This window comes from Ascaphus truei, chromosome 1, assembly GCF_040206685.1.
Source record: "Ascaphus truei isolate aAscTru1 chromosome 1, aAscTru1.hap1, whole genome shotgun sequence".
NCBI classification, from domain to species: Eukaryota; Metazoa; Chordata; class Amphibia; order Anura; family Ascaphidae; genus Ascaphus; species Ascaphus truei.
In genome coordinates, this window is record NC_134483.1 from 405,438,882 (window position 1) to 405,458,748 (window position 19,867).

At 43.7% G+C, this 19,867-nt stretch overlaps 1 protein-coding gene across 4 annotated transcripts in view; it reads right to left on the reverse strand.

Annotated features, from left to right (window-relative positions):
* TRIM2 (tripartite motif containing 2) overlaps positions 1-19,867 on the reverse strand; it is a 173,378-nt gene that overhangs the window by 40,261 nt on the left and 113,250 nt on the right. The window lies entirely within an intron of this gene.

Consider the following 19,867-nt stretch of genomic DNA (forward strand, 5'->3'; position numbering starts at 1 on the left):
ACACTTTGACAGGCTGACCCAGACGCGTCAAGAGAAGCACAAAGGAAAGGATTCACGAACCTCCGAGAAAGGTCATCAGAGCTCCATCAGTGGTAACTGCATGCAAGTCAATAGGAGATAACGGGCTGCAATAAGCCTCATTTGAGCTTAGGGAGTTCTTCCGACTAGGACTGCACTGCTCTTCAACTAGGAACAACTGAATCTATAACCACTTCCCTGACAGAGAAATACCTACAATGCTCTGCAAAAAAACACCTCTGTAGGCACCTCTATAATAAAAATAAAATGAAAAGACAATGGAGGTGAGAACCAAGCGTAATATTCTACTATGTAGGAAAGAATTCCATTAGTCAGAAAGCCATAGGGGACATTTATTCACTTACAATTTAGTCTCATTGTAAAAGGAAAAGCACAAAGTTGGCCTCTTTATTAATTCATGAATAGATTACTCATTTACGGTGCTCTTTCATGATATTGTAACCCTTTCACCCCTCCTCCCGAGAAAAAGTATATTGCCTTGTATTTAAATTTTGTTCAACAATTATACTCCTGAATACACTTTAAACCCTCCAAACCTCCCTTACTTGACATCCATGACGAACTCTTCATTAAAAGCTTTAGGAATTTGCAAATCTGAGATTCCCAGCAGAAAACTGTCCGGAAAAAAACCAAAACAAACACAAAATACACACTTATGTAGGTGGCTGCTAATACAAGCAAAACAAACTTTTCCAATCTGTGCATTAAGCAGGGGTGCGCAAACTTTCCCCCCTGCCTGCATTCCCCCCCTGCTCGCCCCCCTCCTTACCATGTCTCCGACGTCAAATGACGCCACGTTGCCATGGCGATGCGACGTCACCCAGCGGCGGCATTTGGTGACGCCAGAGTCAAGGTAAGTGAAGTTGTAGAGGCCTCACGCGATCCCCCGGCCTTTCATTTAAAAGCCTTGGGGAGGAGCACGGGGCATCTGCAAACGCTGCACCCCCATGAAAAATCTCACACCCCCTAGCATTACGGTTTAGTCCCCACTGTCCTCCCTCGCCTATTTTCTGCCCTATACTGCCAACTCAGACGGGCTGTCTCAAAGATCCATTTCCATGCAGATAATATACCTTCAAGGAGCAATCCCCACCAGAAACTTAGAGGAGTTTAACGCATATGTAGCCCCCTTTCATCCTGTGTCTAGGGAAACTGTGTGTGGTGCGTTACCTGTGGGGTTTACATGAGGCCTGATCCTCCGCTGAAGGGAGCCTGGCGTGACCTGGTTCTATCTGGTGACAGTGCCTCCTCCTGTGAGGGATCCTAGCGCCGCTGGATAACCCCTTCACAGGACCCAATACAATGAAATAACACACACACACACACACACACACACACACACATATATAGAACGATTGATTTACTACACATATAAAACACAATACTATGCAGGCCTTGCACGGCCATACCCACGCAGTGCCTAGACTGTCCAACCACCATCTTGTCCACACCCTGGTGAGGTTCCCCCAAAGTACTGAGGTGCCCTGTGCACCTAACCACCCGGTGTCCACAGAGCCAAGCCCACAGTGTGTGTATGTGGCAGTTGGTGCACTTGTAGATGATACCAGGGTACCACCGGCTGATGAAAGGATCCGTCTGATCATACTAAGACGTCGCCTCTGCGTGGGGTGAACTACCGCTGAGCGTCTCACCTTTAAGAGTCTCTCAGTATAGGTGATGGTTGGTCCCAGACCAAAGCTCACCGCGCGGCGTCCGTCACTGTGTCCCTGACACTCTGCAGTACTGGGGAAGCGTCCCTGTCTATGGGCCTTACCTGAAGCAACCACAATCTATGAGGAGTCAGGCCTAGCTGGGACCAGGGGGGAAATCTAGGCCTAGTCTCAGGGCCACTGGCACCTGAGACACTACCTCACCCTTCTCTGTCCTGCTCCCGACTGGCGTGGTGTCCTGAGCGTGCCAAAATGTATCTTTTGGTGCTGCCGAGAATCCTGTCGCGCTATTGGCCACTGCGCTCACGTGTCTAGCAGCCCTTGGGGCTGCTGGGACATGTAGTCCCTCTGCGGAGCCTGCCTTTATTGGCCACCACACCTATGCCCCTCTGTGCATGCACCGGGTCTCGCACATGCGCACTGACAAGATGGCTGCCCCCGCTAGCCGGGTGCGCCGCTGAGCTCCGGCGTCGGTCGCCCCCTGCAACCTCCCCTGCTCCGCTCCTACATCTGAGGTAAGGGAGGGACTGGGGGACCTGGCTACACATATAATGTTAGTACCATTCCCTTCTGTGTACGTGTTGCTCTTTTGATAAAAAAAAAAGAAAGGAATTTAGGTAAATTCTATTTAGTTTTTGGCCAAATATCCCCACAGATTTCAATTGTTTTTGGGGGGACCGAAAATAGCCCAAACTGAAGCTTCAGACTATACAGAATGTATCCAGTGTTGAAAATCGATGATTTTCTTCATTTGTAGTTTCTGAGGTTACCATGGTAACCTTTACAAACCGTTCAGAGATCCATTTGAATCCTCCGGCATCTCGCCATTTCAAATGCTTTTATCTCCTTAACAGAGCATCAGCTCTTAAATAAAAACCGCGTTGGAAAGGGCAATAGATCTATTAAAGCCAGTTTCAAAAATAAAAATGCACAGCACAGACTCCTGCATTAAAATCCAATTTTCCCTTTCATCTTATTATAATATTTTATAGCATGCGTTTGTTTTCATTTTGATTTCACAGTTCTAACCAACCAGATACTTTTTTCCCCCTCCAGCAGTGTGACTTTTTATTGATGCAGCAGTTGTGATCACCAAAACATCAGGGTCAACTGCAGGTGTTTGAGAGTCACAGTTTTTGGTTCATTATTCTATGAGGAGTAGAAGCGTGGGAATGAAGTCACGCTCAGCATTGCAGCATTTCAGTGGGCTCAAGCACATGAAATATGGTACAGAAGAGTACGTGACTTTAAAATGATACAAAGCTCTCGCATGGTGCATTAGTCACTTGTAAATGAGTCGTTTTTATAAACTAAAGCTGTGTGTTTGTCATCTCGATAAGTACCAAAAGGAGATTTGTAGATGTACATCTTAAATAGGTCACGTCTACATTTTAATTGGCAAGAAACAGAATAACTGAAAAATCCAGGATAGATTCCAAACCTCGAAGGTATCCGGAAAAGTCTCAATGCTTCAAGCACTCAATTATTTATTGTTTTTCTTGCAGTTAATTTAAATGATCAATGTAATGCTGCTTTTATTTTAAAGAGGAACCGAAATCGCTTGCAAAGTATTGCAATTATAAAATGACCAAATGGGGCCCCAAACAGATGGTTTTCAGCATCCCTCTATGCATGTATATTACAGCTGTTCTGCACAATTAAATATACTATTATTATTTCATTGTTCAAATCCCCTCAGAAATCATTTGTAATGACAAACGGGTACAATAGCACAGGGGTAACCAACTCCAGTCCCCAAGGGGCACCAACAGGTCAGGATTTCAGGATATCCATGCTTCAGCACAGGTGATTTCAGTCAATGGCTGCACCATTTGTGCTGAAGCAGGGATATCCTGTCCTTGAGGACTGGAGTTGTGCACCAAAAGAAGAAAGGAATTTCGGCAGAAAGCATATATAGGAGGTGCAATCCCTGATATTGTGCCCCCACCCGAAAAAAAAAAAAAAAAATGACATTTTGTAAAGAATTTAACAATCCAATTGTTTTCCTGGAACAGATGCAACAAAGTGTGAAAATAAATATTTGGCTGCTTTTGTTTCTTGGGGAATTAAAACTACACTCTTCTTTTCTACAAGGCCTCTAAATAGAGGAGTGTTTCTCAATCAAGTGTATTCTTTACCCTTAACCCACCCTCTGTCCTGATCAGAGAGCAAATAAAAGATCAGGATAAGGGACATCAAGCCGCGTTTATAGTGCCGGCGACGCGTCACCATCACCACTGGCGAAAGTTGAACTTTAGTTTTGAGCAACGTCGCTGGCTACAGTCACATGTGGCGACTGTCTCTCCCAGAAATCAAATTCTATGGGCTTCAAAATGTTTGGTCGCCCAGACACGCTTACTGAAAGCGCATGCGACGGATTCAATGTATCTGTTTAGGCGCGACGTCGCGTCGTCGGGCACTATAAGCGCAGCATAAGGCTCTGTCAGTGCAGAGTCTTGTTAAACACAGGTCCCCAGTGGCTGCCGCGGTGGCGCGCGCACAAGCCGTGATGCCTTGGCCAAAAGACAAGATTTTTGTCTTTCGGTGCGGCGGCAGAGCATTGGCCACATCACGGCGCCGGTTCAGCCAATGAGGGCAAACCAGCCGGGCGACGTCATGTCCGCGTGCCCCCCTCCGGATCCCCCGCTCTGCTAGCACAGCTGCAGACCACAGGTCGCGGCTGAAACGAGTGCACGTGCCGCCAGGCGCTCTGGGGCGCGTGCAGCCATAACCGCTGGGGCCGTAGCCTCTGGGACCAACCAGAGGAAATCATCCCCCAGCTCACCATGGCCCATATTCACTAAAGAGTGCTACGCTTTATCACGTCCAAGCAACCGATTAGCAGCCTTTAGTGAATATGGGACTACCTTTAAAAACCAACGTAAATAACGTATTGGAAAATACTTACACATGCTGGGTTTTTGGCAAAAAGAAGACACCCAGATTTAACCCCCGAAATGTCACTTCTATTTATCTACAAAAATACACTTGTCTGCTTGCCATGGGCGAGGGCTTTAAATCCTGTATTGCACCCTCATGGGCAACAATTGGATAGGGTCACTGTGTTCCTGCGACCTCACTACAGCCCTTCTATAGTTACTGCGTCTGGAGCTGTGAATCCGAGCCCCAATTATCTGTCTCATCTCCCTTTCAGATCCACAGCTTTAGCACAACAGGATTTGAGGGAGGAGGAGGAGGATCGCAACTCATGGGGGGAGGGGTATGGAGGAAGGAGAGAGACGGTCCATGGAGGGGTGACAATGTTGCATGCTGGTGGGAAGAGACAGACAATGCAGGGGTATTTGCAACTACTACCCGATTTAATTTTTTACCTAGAAAAACAATATTAAAAATAAATAATGGCTGAAAAGTACTTTTAAATACACGTTGGCCATAGGAATAGAAGGGACAGATACTTTAAAAAGCATTATTTTTTTTTATTATTGATTTCCATCTTCATAAATAAAAAACATTGTCCAGATTACTTAAAAAAAAAAAAATAAATAAATAAAAAAAAGGGAGGGGGACAGGCTTAATCCGCTCAGGTTCAGGCTTTGTGGAAATGATGTTAAAATGAAATGTTTGTGTAGATCTTAAGATCCTACTCATGCAGTAATAAAATGGGAGCCGTCGCCAAATAGTTTGGTCAGATTTAATTTGTGTTAGAACCAGTGCTAGAAGCAAACACAAAGAAGGGGGCAAAGAAAACAATTCAATATTTAACATGCTTAAGTGCGAACAAAAGAACAAACAATGGGCATAACAGTCCATTGTATCCTTGAGCTAGTCAGTGACACCAATGCCATTAGCAAAAGCCATGAATACTGGCGTCTAACACAATGCCTCCTCCCCAGCTGCCAGCACAAACATATTTATCACCACAAACCGTTGCGCATTCCGTGACTTAGATAAACGGAACTTTGCTATCATTGTGCATCAAGTCAAAAAGTTATTTTATAGACATATTTACTAAACCTTTAATGCTTAAAATAGCGCAGCAATAAATCTTATTGTATTGCAGCATTGCAAATCAGTGTGATCTACATTTAAACTCCAACATCACTATATTAGCATACAAACGAGTATGTATTGTCTAATTACATATGTAAAAGTGTTAAATGCAGGCAGGGTACCGGAAAAGATGTACAGTATGCAAGTGAATAGGCCAATATTTAATTATTTTTTACCAACCCCAGGTTAGGGTGGGGGGAGTGGGAATGTGTGTGTGTGTGTGTGTGTGTGTGTGTGTGTGTGTGTGTGTGTGTCCCATAGGCAAGATAAGACTAGCCAACCTAGAATAGATGGTAAAAATACATATTAATATTGACCTTCTTAATATATTAACCCCTTAAAAAAAACAAGTGGCCAGCTATTCATGGTATGCTTTTTGTGTTTCATTTGTAGGGCGTTTTCCCACTGGAAGTACACACACACACACACACACACACACAAAAGCCACAATACAATTTTTTTTTGAGCTGCTCAGATAAGGCCCTTTGGGGTCCATGTCACTTAGGCCACGTCCATGTTAAGTGCGGGTGCGTTTTTCGGCCATGGCAGGTGCGCCGTCCGTGGGGGTGTCTAGCGGCGTGCCAGTGACGTCACAGAGCTGGTTCGCCTCACGTGACCGGCCTGTCGCTCCAAGAAATCAGTTTGAACTGATTTCTTGCGCAACGCGTGCCCCTCCCACTTCCGCGCGCGCACAGTGCCTTAAGGCACTCTGTTCGCTGAGCGTGCGGACATGTCTGCGGTACCATGGCCCCTGCTTTAGAGTGGATCAGTCATTTATTTAGTTGTGGGCTCATCTATAAAAACCAACAGTATAAAAAATAAAAAGGGAACAGGGAAAAAAGTAGAGCGCTGAAAACAATCATCCAACTGTACACTATTGTGAAGAGATCTTTACAAATAAACACGCAGAGGGGCCCACCGCTTTAATGGAAACAAATGACTTATCAGCGAGACTCCATGGAAATCTCTGACGGATGATGCTAGAAATCAGACGGCTGTCCAATTGTGAGCTGCTCTGTACTACTGTAACCTCTGTAAAATCCTCGTCGCTGACAAGGAGCCTGAAACACATTGGTCTGGTAACAAAGGGGTTATTTCTTTCCTTCCAAACTTTAAGTGCAGTAACGCAAGTCATTTCCCAGGAAACCTCAGCCATGATTTGGGCACTAAACAGTTTTCCTTTTGTGAGAACAGAAATGCACCGGTACTGCCCAGTTCAGGCTCGTGTGAATAGAACATTTGTTTTCTCACAACTTTATGGTTAGAGTAGTGCTATTTGTTATCCTGGATTACTGTTTACATAAACCTTTCATGGTCAAAGTAACTTACACTCTTCACATTTAGTCAACTTGTGCCAACTAGAAATGTGATATATATATATATATATATATATATATATATATATATATATTACACACAAATATATCCAGGGACAGTACAAGGAGCTTTCAAAAGAACCCATTCATCCCAAGGGTAGCACAAAAGGACTCGGGGTCATCCCTATGGCTGCGTCCATAGAGGGGGAGCCGCGCTCCTCCGCGCTGACGCCGAGGCTCGTCTGCGCAATCAGGAGCGATTGCATTAACTAGCAGACGAGCCAGTGTGCGTGATCGGGAGGCGGGGCACTGACGTGACTGGGCCAATAGCCCGCGAAGCGCCGACGTCAACGTCACTGCGCCGTTGACGCTGCTTCGCTCCGATTGGAGGTTTTCAGCCGACAGCGCACTCAGAAACAGGTTCTGCTGTCGGCTGAAAAGCCCTGCGCCTCAGCACGCCTGCGGACGCTCGCGGGAGCCCCCTCTCAAGACATCCTCATTGATGAAGACGGGGCTCATCGCGCAGCGTCCGCACTGCTCAGCGCTGACTGTCCTTCTATGGACTCAGCCTACGGTTGGAGGAAAGGAGATGTCACCAGCAAGAGTACTGGCAGTTAAAATTTGGATTTCATTACCCATGGAGACTGATGGCAGATACAATAGGTATCTTCAGAAAAAGGTTGGACATCTTTTTAGAAAGGAAAGGTATACAGGGATATACCAAATACGTAAACATGGGAAGGATGTTGATCCAAGGAGTCATCTGATTTGCCAATTCTTGGGAGTGAAGAAATGTATTTTTCCCCTTAGGAGATATATCATCCACTGATGTCACTGGGGTTTTTTGTTTGCCTTCCTCTGGATCAATATACTGTAAGTATGGATATAGGATAAAGTATCTGTTGTCTAAATTTAGCACAGGCTGAACTTGATGGACCCGTGTCATTTTTCAACCTCATCTACTATGTAACTATGATATGCAATACTTTTTCATAAGATCTACCCAATGAAAAAAAAAAAAAAAAACACTGGTCTGATTACTTGAGAACTATTTCCCAGCGAATGTGAATCAGCAAGTTTATTCAATTCAAAAAAAGTCTACTTTGAAAAAAAAAGACAATTCATGCAATTTTGATAAAATAAAGTCCTTACAAGCTGAATTTTGTGCGAAAATAATGACAGGAGGTACTGGGGACAGCCAGGGAGCAGGTAAGGGGCCGACGGCTGCACTGGGGACCTAGCCTAAAGGCTGTGCTCTGCTCCTGTTATATCCCTCTCCCCTTCTGGGTATAGAGCTGTTCATGGTATAATGTTAATCAGTTGCACCTTTTTAGACCTATAAGCAAGTTTTATTTGAGGTCTTTAGATCATTAGAATTTATAGGTGCATTACTGAGCCTTGTCTCTGTTCAGTAATGGTGATTTCCATCAGCGCCGATTTTTACCTCTAACTCCCTACCTACTGACAAGTAGTTTACTGTGACGGAGTGTTTACTGATATTTCATCTCACCTTTGATACAAAAAAAACCCATCGGTAATATATATGTTTTAAGTAAAACTATTAAAAGTTATATTCTAATTGTAGAGGGAGAGGGGGGTTGGCCCGGTGTTAAAGGGGTTGCACCCCATATGGCCACCCCCTGACCTCACCAGGGAGGCAAGGGGTTAACTGGACTGCGGTCCAGGAATGTGGCTTACACCTTGTCATGTCAGGAAAATGTATGTTCCCCTGTTTCATTATAATCCTGTATTTTAAAGATGTTTTAAAGTGCATTTCTGTATCTCCAGTTCTGGAGGTTGCAGAGAGTTGATATTTGGCCAATATGTGGAGTCACTGTAGGCATTAAAAACTGGCAAATTTCGACCCACTGAGCCCACCAGAATGGAACTTATTAATATGTGTAGATATTAAAGTGTATATGTATGTTATTTTGGATCTGTCCTGAAAATGCAGACTCCATCTGCTATGCTAATAGGTCATGAAGGGCAGCCGGATGATTGAGCATAAACACTGTGATCAAAAATTAACTGCCCTGATTGTTTACACTAAGTACTAATCAACAGACCAAGTACTAATCAACAGACTCTGCCACTCTAATTGTTACCGGAGGGCGGAGAATCATCAAACTGAGTGGTTTGTAAGTGTTATGTCTACATCTACAAACAATGCAGATCCTACCAGATACTTAATTTGGTAGACTGGTCGTCGCCCTGATTTAATTATGGGGCTACAGAAATAAGATCCTCAGAGTCCCAGTACACATGGGCTAACTAGGGGGCATGGTTTAATCTGTGACTCCACGTTAGGGATTGGATACAGATAATGGTTCACCAATAGTCTGTATTCAATGTTAAGAATAGGGTTACACAGGTATATAAACTGTGTCAACCCTACAGTTTAGTTGTTCTTCTGATTCCACCTGGAATGTCACCGGATTGCTGGAGAATTGCTAGCTGATACTTCTCCATTCCCCAACCCTAAGTGTTACCTTCTTGCCTGTTAATTGTACTATATTGCTGTGTTCACCTTTTTAAGGAATAAATATATTTTATTATATCTAAGCCTCGTTCAGCTCAACCCAGATATTTGGTGTTCATTATATCTTGTCATAAGCTACCGTGACACTAATTGCTAGTGGTGTGCATTTAAGTGAATTTTTCTTTGAGCATACTGTCTAGTGAAGCTCACCATTTTACTGGTTCACTTTCAGTTCACAGTTTGCACCCACTCACTATAATTAATCGATTATTTCTTGTTATTTAGTATGGTTTGTAGTTGATCACTCCCTATCACCACTCCTTTGGTCTAGAACAGCACAAAAAAAAAAGTGCCCACATTGTTCTCGTCTGTTTTCAAATTAAAGTAAGAATACTGGACGTGAAACATGACACTTTGCATATATAGCATATTGCATAATAGCTGGGATTGTCGTTTATTCTCAGCTCATGGTCATATAAAAACTGTGATTACATAAAAAGCAGCTGCAGAAACAAATGTGGTTGTTAAAACACACAATGCGTGGGGCCGCATTGACTTTTCCATTATTTATTGGCTTGCAGCTAATTTTATCCCCTGCTTTTATGGGGGGTGGGGGGAGTCGTTATTCACAATCAGAGGCCTGCTGCTCTAGAGAAATAGTTACACGTAGTGGGAAGGTCCTACCAGACCAATAGACCCAACAAGGGACAGACTGGGGCCAGTGTGGTTTTGACCTCACTCATCAGTGATCTGTAATCCTTCTGCTCGGATTAAAAAAGTACAGGCTTTGAGCACTGGCATGTAAATAGGGCAGTCCTCCTGCCCAAGGTGAATGTGAACCAATGACTGTGGCAGGATTAATAGGTTACAGATCAACATTACATTTTTTTTTTTTTTTACTAAAAAATACACTTTTTTAATGTTATCAGTGTCATGGTAACCACAAACGCTTTTGAATTGTCTATCATTTTCAACAAAGGTCTTTTGACACAGCTCGAAAAAAAAATGCATTTGTCTGAGATGCGTGAAAAATTATTGGGGGAGGGGGGGGTGAGAGAGGAGGAGGGAGGGGGAGAGAGGAGAGGGGGAGGGGAGAGGAGGAGGAGGAGGGGGGTGGAGAGAGGAGGAGGAGGAGGGGGTGGAGAGAGGAGGAGGAGGGGGAGAGAGGAGGGAGGGGGGGGGAGAGAGGAGGAGGGGGGGGGGAGAGAGGAGTAGGGGGGGGAGAGAGGAGGAGGGGGGGGAGAGAGGAGGGGGGGGGAGAGAGGAGGAGGGGGGGGGAGAGAGGAGGAGGGGGGGGGGGAGAGAGGAGGAGGGGGGGGGGAGGAGAGAAAGGGGGGGGGGAAATCAGTAACATGCAGAGAATTGTGCTGGTGTTAATATATTGGTCGTGGCCAAACGTCCCATTCCAGCATGCGTGGTATAGCGGTTGACCGAAGTTGCGTCCCATAATACCTTGCGGCACGGAACCAGATCATGCACAACTCTCACCTTTGGCGGTTCTTTTCCCAATATCTCTCTTCTCAAAGAATGGTAAAAGCAAAAGGTTTTAAAATCGGATGAGGGTTCTGTATGGTCATTGAGGGGGGGAGGCGAGGAGGTAATAGAGCTGTGAGATCATGGGACAAATGCGTTTGTATAACTGTATACAGACTATCGTTTGTATGACTGTAGGCAAGTCATTTATACTTGGCTTTATGTACAACCTGTGGTGGACAAGAGACATTTATTTCTTGACTGGTATTTTCCAGCCCTGTCTTTTGGTTATCAAAATGGTAAGCTTAACTTCAATTATGGCACACATTAGTTAAACAGAGGTAGCCGACCTGCTTGAATCCAGTGTTGCCGACAACCAGCAATAATACATGTTCATACCCGATGCAATGTGGAAGCTACCGTCCAATCTCCCTCCTTAATAATGATCTCAAACTATATAGCAAAATTCTAGCAAATAGATTAAACCCTATATTACCAAGACTCATCAATATAGATCAGGTAGGATTTGTAGCAGGCAGGCAAGCCTCAGACAATACCCGCAAAATAATTAATATAATAGACCATGTTCACTCCACAGGAACCAAGGCCATTCTCCTAAGCCTGGACGCAGAGAAGGCGTTCGATAGAATCGACTGGCTATTTCTAGATCTGCGTAAATTTGGCTTTAAAGATACCAAGACCCGTCAGCCATGGTCAAAGTACCAGGGGGCGGCGTACAGAGATTCAACATTAAAAATGGTACCAGACAGGGATGCCCCTTGTCCCCTCTCCTCTTCGCATTAACAACAGAACCCTTGGCATCCAAAATACGAGAGATCGCAGACATACAAGGAGTAGAAATTGGACATAAACAATATAAGATATCTCTGTTCGCAGACGATATTATACTTACACTATCCAAACCCCATATTTCCCTACCAAATCTCCAGAAAGAACTTAATGATTTCGGCGAAATATCAGGATACAAAATCAATAGCGACAAATCCGAGGCGCTAAATCTGAACCTGCCAGAGCCAGAGGTGAAACTTCTCAAACTAAATTTTAACTATCGATGGAGTTCCTCATATATAAAATACTTGGGAGTCAATATATCAAGGTACTACAATCCCTGTATCAACATAACTACCCGGCCCTATTCTGAAAAATTAAACAGGATCTAGACAAATGGGAAGGATACCAAATTTCATGGATCGGGAGAATGATCTCGGCCAAAATGAACATACTCCCCAGATTGTTATACTATTTCCAGACTCTCCCGGTCCACATCCCTGGCTCAGAATTAAAGACCATCCAAAAACAAATTTTCCATTTTATCTGGCAGGGTAAAAACCAAGGATCGCAAGGGCAGTCCTACTCGCCTCAAAAGGAAGAGGGGCCATGGGAGTCCCGGATATAATGAGATATTGTCAGGCCACCCAGCTGCGGCAAATAGTCGTGTGGAATGCGGACCCAAACCAATATTGCTGGTTAGATATAGAGATGCAATACGCCGGCACGCCTTCTCTACCAGCATGCCTATGGTCCCTGAACAAGGAGGACATGCAAAATAACAAACTTAAGTTAGGGACAATGAGACATACGATGGAGGTCTGGACGAAAGCTAAACTCAAATTCAAACTCACGACCCCCAACTCGTTCCAATTATCAAAAACCCTAAATTCCCACCGGGGTGTGAGCCTAAACAATTTGATCAATTCACAACTAAAAATATCAGAGCAGTTGCCGACTTCCTGAGCTTCGAGCAGTTCCTGAGTTACCAAAGTTTACAAAACAAATACGAAATAACAGGACTGAACGTTTTCAAGTACCTTCAGATTCTGCACTTTTTCCAATCTCTATCCCCAACGTTGGAATTTCCCCCTCTAACCAGGTTCGAAAGGCTATGCAGAGAAACAGCCCACCAAAAAGGTCTTATAACACAAATATACGCAGAATTGGAAAGGGCGTCAGACGCCCCCACCCATGAATATATGCTTACTTGGGCAGCAGAATTGGATATAGTTATAGACCGAGAGGATTGGGAAAGTATTTGGGAATCAGTCTCAGGAACTTCTATTTGTACCACAATCAAAGAAAATATATACAAAATACTGTTTCGCTGGTATCTTACCCCAGCCAGAATAAATCAAATCTACCCTCTGGCCTCCGACCTATGCTGGAGAGGCTGCGGGCAAAAGGGAGACATGGCCCACATCTGGTGGACCTGTCCAAAAATTCAGAAATTCTGGGAAACAATACAAATTATAATAAAAGAGGTCACAGACCTCACAATATCCATTGACCCGCTGACCTGCTTATTGGCCAAACTGATAGAGACTCTGAATCGGCCAACAAGAAAATTAATCTCCTTCATTTTAACAGCGGCCAGATGTGCGGTGGCGGCTTCATGGAAGAAAGTGTCACCCCCCAACCCCCCCCCCCCCCAAGCAAACAGTTAAGAAGAGAATCCAGGAGGTAATGTTGATGGAAAAAACTAACGGCTTTCCTGAAAAGATCAACGAAATCCTTCTATAATATATGGGAACTCTGGTTGACTCGAATTGCGCAATAAAAACAGACCCACACATAACGTGAACTAGCTAAGACAGAGGATTTGCCCCCACACAATAAGCAAAGGAGATTGAGGCCCCCCTCCCTCCCCCCCCCCCTCTTCTACCCTCTCTCTTTTTCTGTTTCTTTCTTCTCGGTTGCCCGCTCGACCCAGGAATCGGGGTCGAAGGCTAGACAAGGCTATCCGCAGTGGAAAAAATTGAAAACTATGTATTAGGCTAATACATCTATGTAAAGCTGTAAAATCGTATGTTGTATAAATGCCTAATAAAAACAATTTGAAACAATAATACATATTCATTTTTCACACAATAGAAATAAATAAAGCAGTTACTTCAAGCATGAATAAATCTTTCTAAGGGGAGCCAAATTACACATTTTTGACCCACAACTTCCCTTTTAAAAACAAACAATGTCTTGTGGCAGGGTGTGAAGCGCTCCTAAGCAAACAATGGTAAAATGAGCTTGTAGTATAAAGCAGTGCAGTGAGTCAGCATGCAGAGAGGAAGCACACCATGAGGAAGCGCACCAGAGAACGTTTTGCAGTTTGGTAAATCAAAGGTGATTATTTGCTGTACATCACAGCTGCAAGCTTAGCGATTGTTAAGGTCAGTCAAGTGACAGCGATGGTTAATGGCTATCACCAACAGCAATTGCTGACTGTACATCACTAACTGCCGGTCAGCTCTTCTAAAGCCATTCCTCTTGTGATGGTCTCTGCTTAGGGCACCCTTCCTTTCTAAGGCAGCGGCCAGGCAGGGAGCGGGCGCGCTGGCGCTCGTGTGCTGCACCCTGCTCGGCCAGGCGATACGTGGCCGGCTAGGTGCGTGCTCGTCTGGGGGCGTGGCCACGACGTCATGGAGCTGGTTCGCCCACACTGGGCGAACCGCTCACGTGACGCGCTTGCGAGCAGCAAAATCAAATTTGCTAAGCGCCGAGCATGCGCCCGCCCGTTCAGAGTCACCCTGGCCGAGGCCTAAGGCTGCGGCCACGCTGCCACCGAGCGGCTCATGCTTGAAAGCGGTGACATCACAAGTCTCCTGACGAAGTCGACTAGCTCTACGAAATGCGTAGGAGTTTTTCCCGCAAGCAACCTGTGCTGTTCTACCCGGTATACTGTGTGTTTTTACCGACGGAGCCGTCTCAAAGTTCCAGCAATCCGTGTATCAATGCACGGCGGAGCCCGGCGCCGTCATCGCTAGCGTGTCGGAGCGCCAGACTGGAGAGAGATAGCTCCCAGCATGGGTTCTGTGAACCTGATAACACCAGTCGGGACTTCATACTGTTCAAATAAGAACTTTTTCAGGAATATCGCGAGTTCCCTGGGGGTGGGGGGGATACTAACAGCACCAGCGAATACCGCAAATGGAACCAGAGTGCCAGCGTGTAAAGACCCACTTTTCCATTGAGTGAGGACCCGAGTGGTGCTGATGATGGTGTGCTGATCCGTGACCTGCTGTATGCTGTAGTGGTAACATGTACCCCAAACATGCCCTGCTTTTGTTGATTTGTTTTGCTGTACGTGCATTCATTACCACCCTTTGAATTTGTCACATTATAATTTACATACTATACTATGAGAGTTGTGCGCTGTCTTTCTCTTCTTTTATATGTCACCTAAAATGCTGAGCAGACTCATTCGTTATGTGCTAGGGGGGCGAATGTTAAAAAGGTTGGAGGAGATTTTAAACTAGGATGGAGGGGGGAGGGGAATGAAACAGATAAACTAAATAGAGGAGGATACAAGGGGTTATGGAGGTAGAATGGGGGCAAGTGCGAATTTGACAAGCAGTGTGACGCCCATAGTAAATACAGTTAATACTAGAAAACTTCTAAAGACTAAACCAACTGGGCGCAGAAAGGAAGGAGCAGATAAGATAATAGTACAGGACGAAAAAAACCTTAAGTGCATGCTTGCTAATGCAAGAAGCCTGACAGATAAAATGGGGGAGCTTGAATTAATAGCTGCAAGGGAGCAGTATGATATGATATAGGCATTACTGAAACATGGTGGGATGAAACTCATGACTGGACAGTTAATTAAGAGGGTTATTCCCTTTTTCGGAAGAATCGAACAAATAGAAGGGGATGTGGAGTATGTTTATATATTAAACCAGATCTAAAACGTTTTGTAAGGGACGATGTTTATGAAGGGAATGATGAAAATAGAGACCTTGTGAATAGAAATTAGCAGTGGAGGTAAAAATATAAAGAAAATGTTTGTAGGGATATGCTATAAACCACCAAATATCTGTGAGATTGAGGAAGCTAAAATACTTTTGCAATTGGAGAAGGCATCAAAACTGGGTCATGTTTGCATAATGGGGGATTTTAACTATCCAGACAGACTGGGGAAATGAGATTTGCATTACAACAAAAGGAAACAGGTTTTTTGGGGGTGCTTAAAGACAATTATATGACCCAAATTATTGAGGAACCAACCAGGAGAGGGGCAATACTGGATTTGGTCATATCAAACAATGTAGAAGTAATAACAAATATTCAAGTCCTGGAACATTTGAGTAACAGTGCTAACATGGTCTCATTTGAAATAAATGATCAAAAAACAGATTACTTGGGTTCAACAAAGACCTTAAACTTTAGAAAGGCAGATTTTAATAAACTGAGGTCTAATCTAGTAGTAATACAATGGGATGATGTTTTTGCAGGGAAAATTTAGAAGATAAATGGGCAGTCTTTAAAACATTGTTAGAAAAGCACACTTATCAGTGTATACCCTTGAGTAATAAGTATAAAAGAAATAAGTCAAAATCAATGTGGCTAAATAAACAGGAAGGGGAGGAAATGGACAAGAAGAGAAAGGCGTTTAGATTATTTAAGTCAGAAGGGACAGAGACATCGTATCAGAATTATAAGGAATGTAACAAAAATTGCAAAAGGGCAATCAAATTAGCAAAAATGGATAATGGAAAAAGGATTGCAATAGAAAGTAAGGTCAACCCTAAGAAGTTCTTTAAGTACCTAAATAACAAAAAAAAAAATAGAAAAGAAAATATAGGACCCTTTCAGTGTGAGATGGGTATGCAGATTATTGGAGATAAGGAAAAAGCAGAGGTATTAAACAAATTCTTTGCCTCTGTGTTTACCAGGGAAGAATCAAGTTCAATAGTAGTGTCGCAAGAGGAAGCCACAACCTCCATATTAATGAACATTGGTTAACTGAGGAAGAAGTTCATAAGCGGCTTGAAAAAAAATAAGTAAACAAGGCACCTGACCCCAATGGCATACAGTACCGACACACTTTATTGCAGTGTGGTCGGTACCGCAAGCCGGGAGATTTCCCGGCTTGCTAGTGGCCGCCCCTCGGCGTGCCGCGCGTCATAGACGCACGGTCACGCGTCTTCGGGAGCGTGCGCCCCCTGCACGCGCGTCCAGGGGCTCCCCGAGGGAGCCCTGGTGTCCCGCGATCGCGGGACAGCGGCAGGGGGTTCCGGGGGACCCGGCGGACCCGGCAGCGGTAGGGAGAGCGCCCCGATCGGAGGGCGCTCTTCCGCTGCTTCGGCGCGCGCCCGTCACACTCGGGCGCGCGCCAGGCTACTGCTGCGGCCAAGAACGGGCAAATGCTCGAATAAACTTGGCCGCAGCAGTACATCCAAGAGTTCTCAAGGAGTTAAGCTCAGTAATAGCCAAACCATTATATTTAATATTCAAGGACTCCATTTCCACAGGCTCAGTACCACAAGATTGGCGTAAAGCAGATATGGAGCCTATATTTAAAAAAGGGAGCTAGATCACAACCGGGGACTAAGCCTGATGTCAATAGTGGGGAAACTACTTGAAGGTTTAATACGGGATAATATTCAGGAATACCTAATGGAAAACCAAATTATTAGTAATAGTCAGCATGGATTTAAGAAGGATAGATCATGCCAAACTAACCTTATTTGTTTCTTTGAGGAGGTAAGTAGGAATTTAGACCAGTGTAATGCAGTTGATGTGGTCTACTTAGATTTTGCAAAGGCTTTTCATACGGTTTCACACAAGAGGTTGGTGTACAAAATAAAGAAAATTGGATAATATAATATATGCACCTGGATTGAAAACTGGTTAAAGGACAGACAACAGAGGGTTGTCATAAATGGAACTTTTTCAGGTTGGGCTAAAGTCGTGAGTGGAGTACCTCTGGGGGGGTACTGGGACCCCTGCTTTTTAACTTGTTTATTAATGACCTTGAGGTTGGCATTGAGAGCAAAGTCTCCATCTTTGCTGATGATACTAAATTGTGTAAGGTAATAGAATCAGAGCAGGATGTCATTTTTTGTTCAGAAGGACTTGGAGAGACTGGAAATGTGGGCAGGTAAATGGCACATGAGATTTAATACAGATAAATGTAAGGTTATGCATTTGAGATGCAAGAATAAAACAGGAGACTTACAAATTATATGGAGATATATTGGGGGAATCCTTGATGGAGAAGGATTTAGGAGTGCTTGTAGACAGCAGGCTTAGCAATAGTGCCCAGTCATGCAGTAGCTGCAAAGGCAAACAAGATCTTATCTTGCATTAAACGGGCAATGGATGGAAGGGAAGTAAACAATTATGCCCCTTTACAGAGCATTAGTAAGACCACACCTTGAATATGGAGTACAATTTTGGGCACCACTCCTTACAAAAGACATTATGGAACTAGAGAGAGTGCAGAGAAGAGCCACCAAATTAATAAAGGGGATGGACAACCTAGCTTATGAGGGGAGGCTAGCTAAATTAGATTTATTCACATTAGAAAAGAGGCGTCTAAGAGGGGATATGATAACTATATACAAATATATTCGGGGACAATACAAGTAGCTTTCAAAAGAACTATTCATCCCACGGGCAGTAAAAAGGACTCGGGGCCATCCCTTAAGGATGGAGGAAAGGAGATTTTACCAGCAACAAAAGGAAAGTGTTCTTTACAGTAAAGGCCGTTAAAATGTGGAATTCATTACCCATGGAGACTGTGATGGCAGATACAATAGATTTATTCAAAAAAAGGTTGGACATCTTTTTAGAAAGGAAAGGTACACAGGGATATACCAAATAAGTATACATGGGAAGGATGTTGATCCAGGGATTAATCCGATTGCCAATTCTTGGAGTCAGGAAGGAATTTATTTCTCCCTTATGAGATATCATTGGATATCTGGTTTTTTTTTGTTTGCCTTCCTCTGGATCAATAAGTAGGTATAGATATAGCATAAAGTATCTGTTGTCTAAATTTAGCATAGGTTGAACTTGATGGACGTATGTCTTTTTTCAACCTCATCTACTATGTAACTATGTTATTGTATAAGGTTATTATTCATAACTAGCACAAGTCACAGACTTGTCTTTAACTTTGGTGTATTTTCCTGTGTGCGTGCACTAATACTTGTATACTCACTTAAGTCTTTCATAGACCTCCATATTTGTTATCACTTAACACTACAAATTGGTGCACAGTTTTTTCCCTATAATATTTATAAGTGCACCAACAATTCACGTGGGCAGCGCTGTCTCACACTTGGGGTGGGATTGGCTATTGTGGCCTGGACACTGGGACACTGGTACCCCTGCACCCAAGTACTGTGGGGATATTCCACGGGTCGGTATATCTATATACTGTATTGTTATATGCGTGTTGCATTGTTCGTGGTATAACTTACTGTCCAGTAAATACTGTTATTTAAGCAAACAAAAGAAAAATTAGTGCGCCTGGTGATCTGTTCCTGAAACCACTCACCGTAAAATGGATTATTAAATAAATCCAAGTGTGATAAAAAAAAAAAAAAAAAAAAAATTTTAATTATAAATTGAATGGAAACGAAAATACACCTTGATGATGTGAGTAGTTAAATCCTATGAATACATATACTTTTATACCATTAATAGGTTATGTGACATGAACCATTAGGAGTGAGAGGGGTTAATTGTGGTTATAGCACAAAAAATGGCAGACGGAACCAAAATGATCCAAACACATAAGCAGCTTCCAATGCAAGGTACCCAAACCTTGCTAAATAAGGACAATAAAGAAAACAACCAGGGAAGCGCTATATTAGTTGGGATCAGGCTCAGCAGCCAATTTTATGTATAAACCACATATAAAACAATAGCATAAAATAGCATGATTGAATACACAAAAATATAATATATAAAATGAGTAACACAAGTCTCTGCCAGTTGGAGATTGTCCAGGTGATGTAAGTGCAAGTTAATGCCCCTGTCTGATGTGACAGACTCGGGCAAGAGTGACCTTAAATACTGTTATTTGCCTTGTGTGCAATTACTGGCTCTATTGTCTTGGGAGGGGCTATCCCACTGTGTGA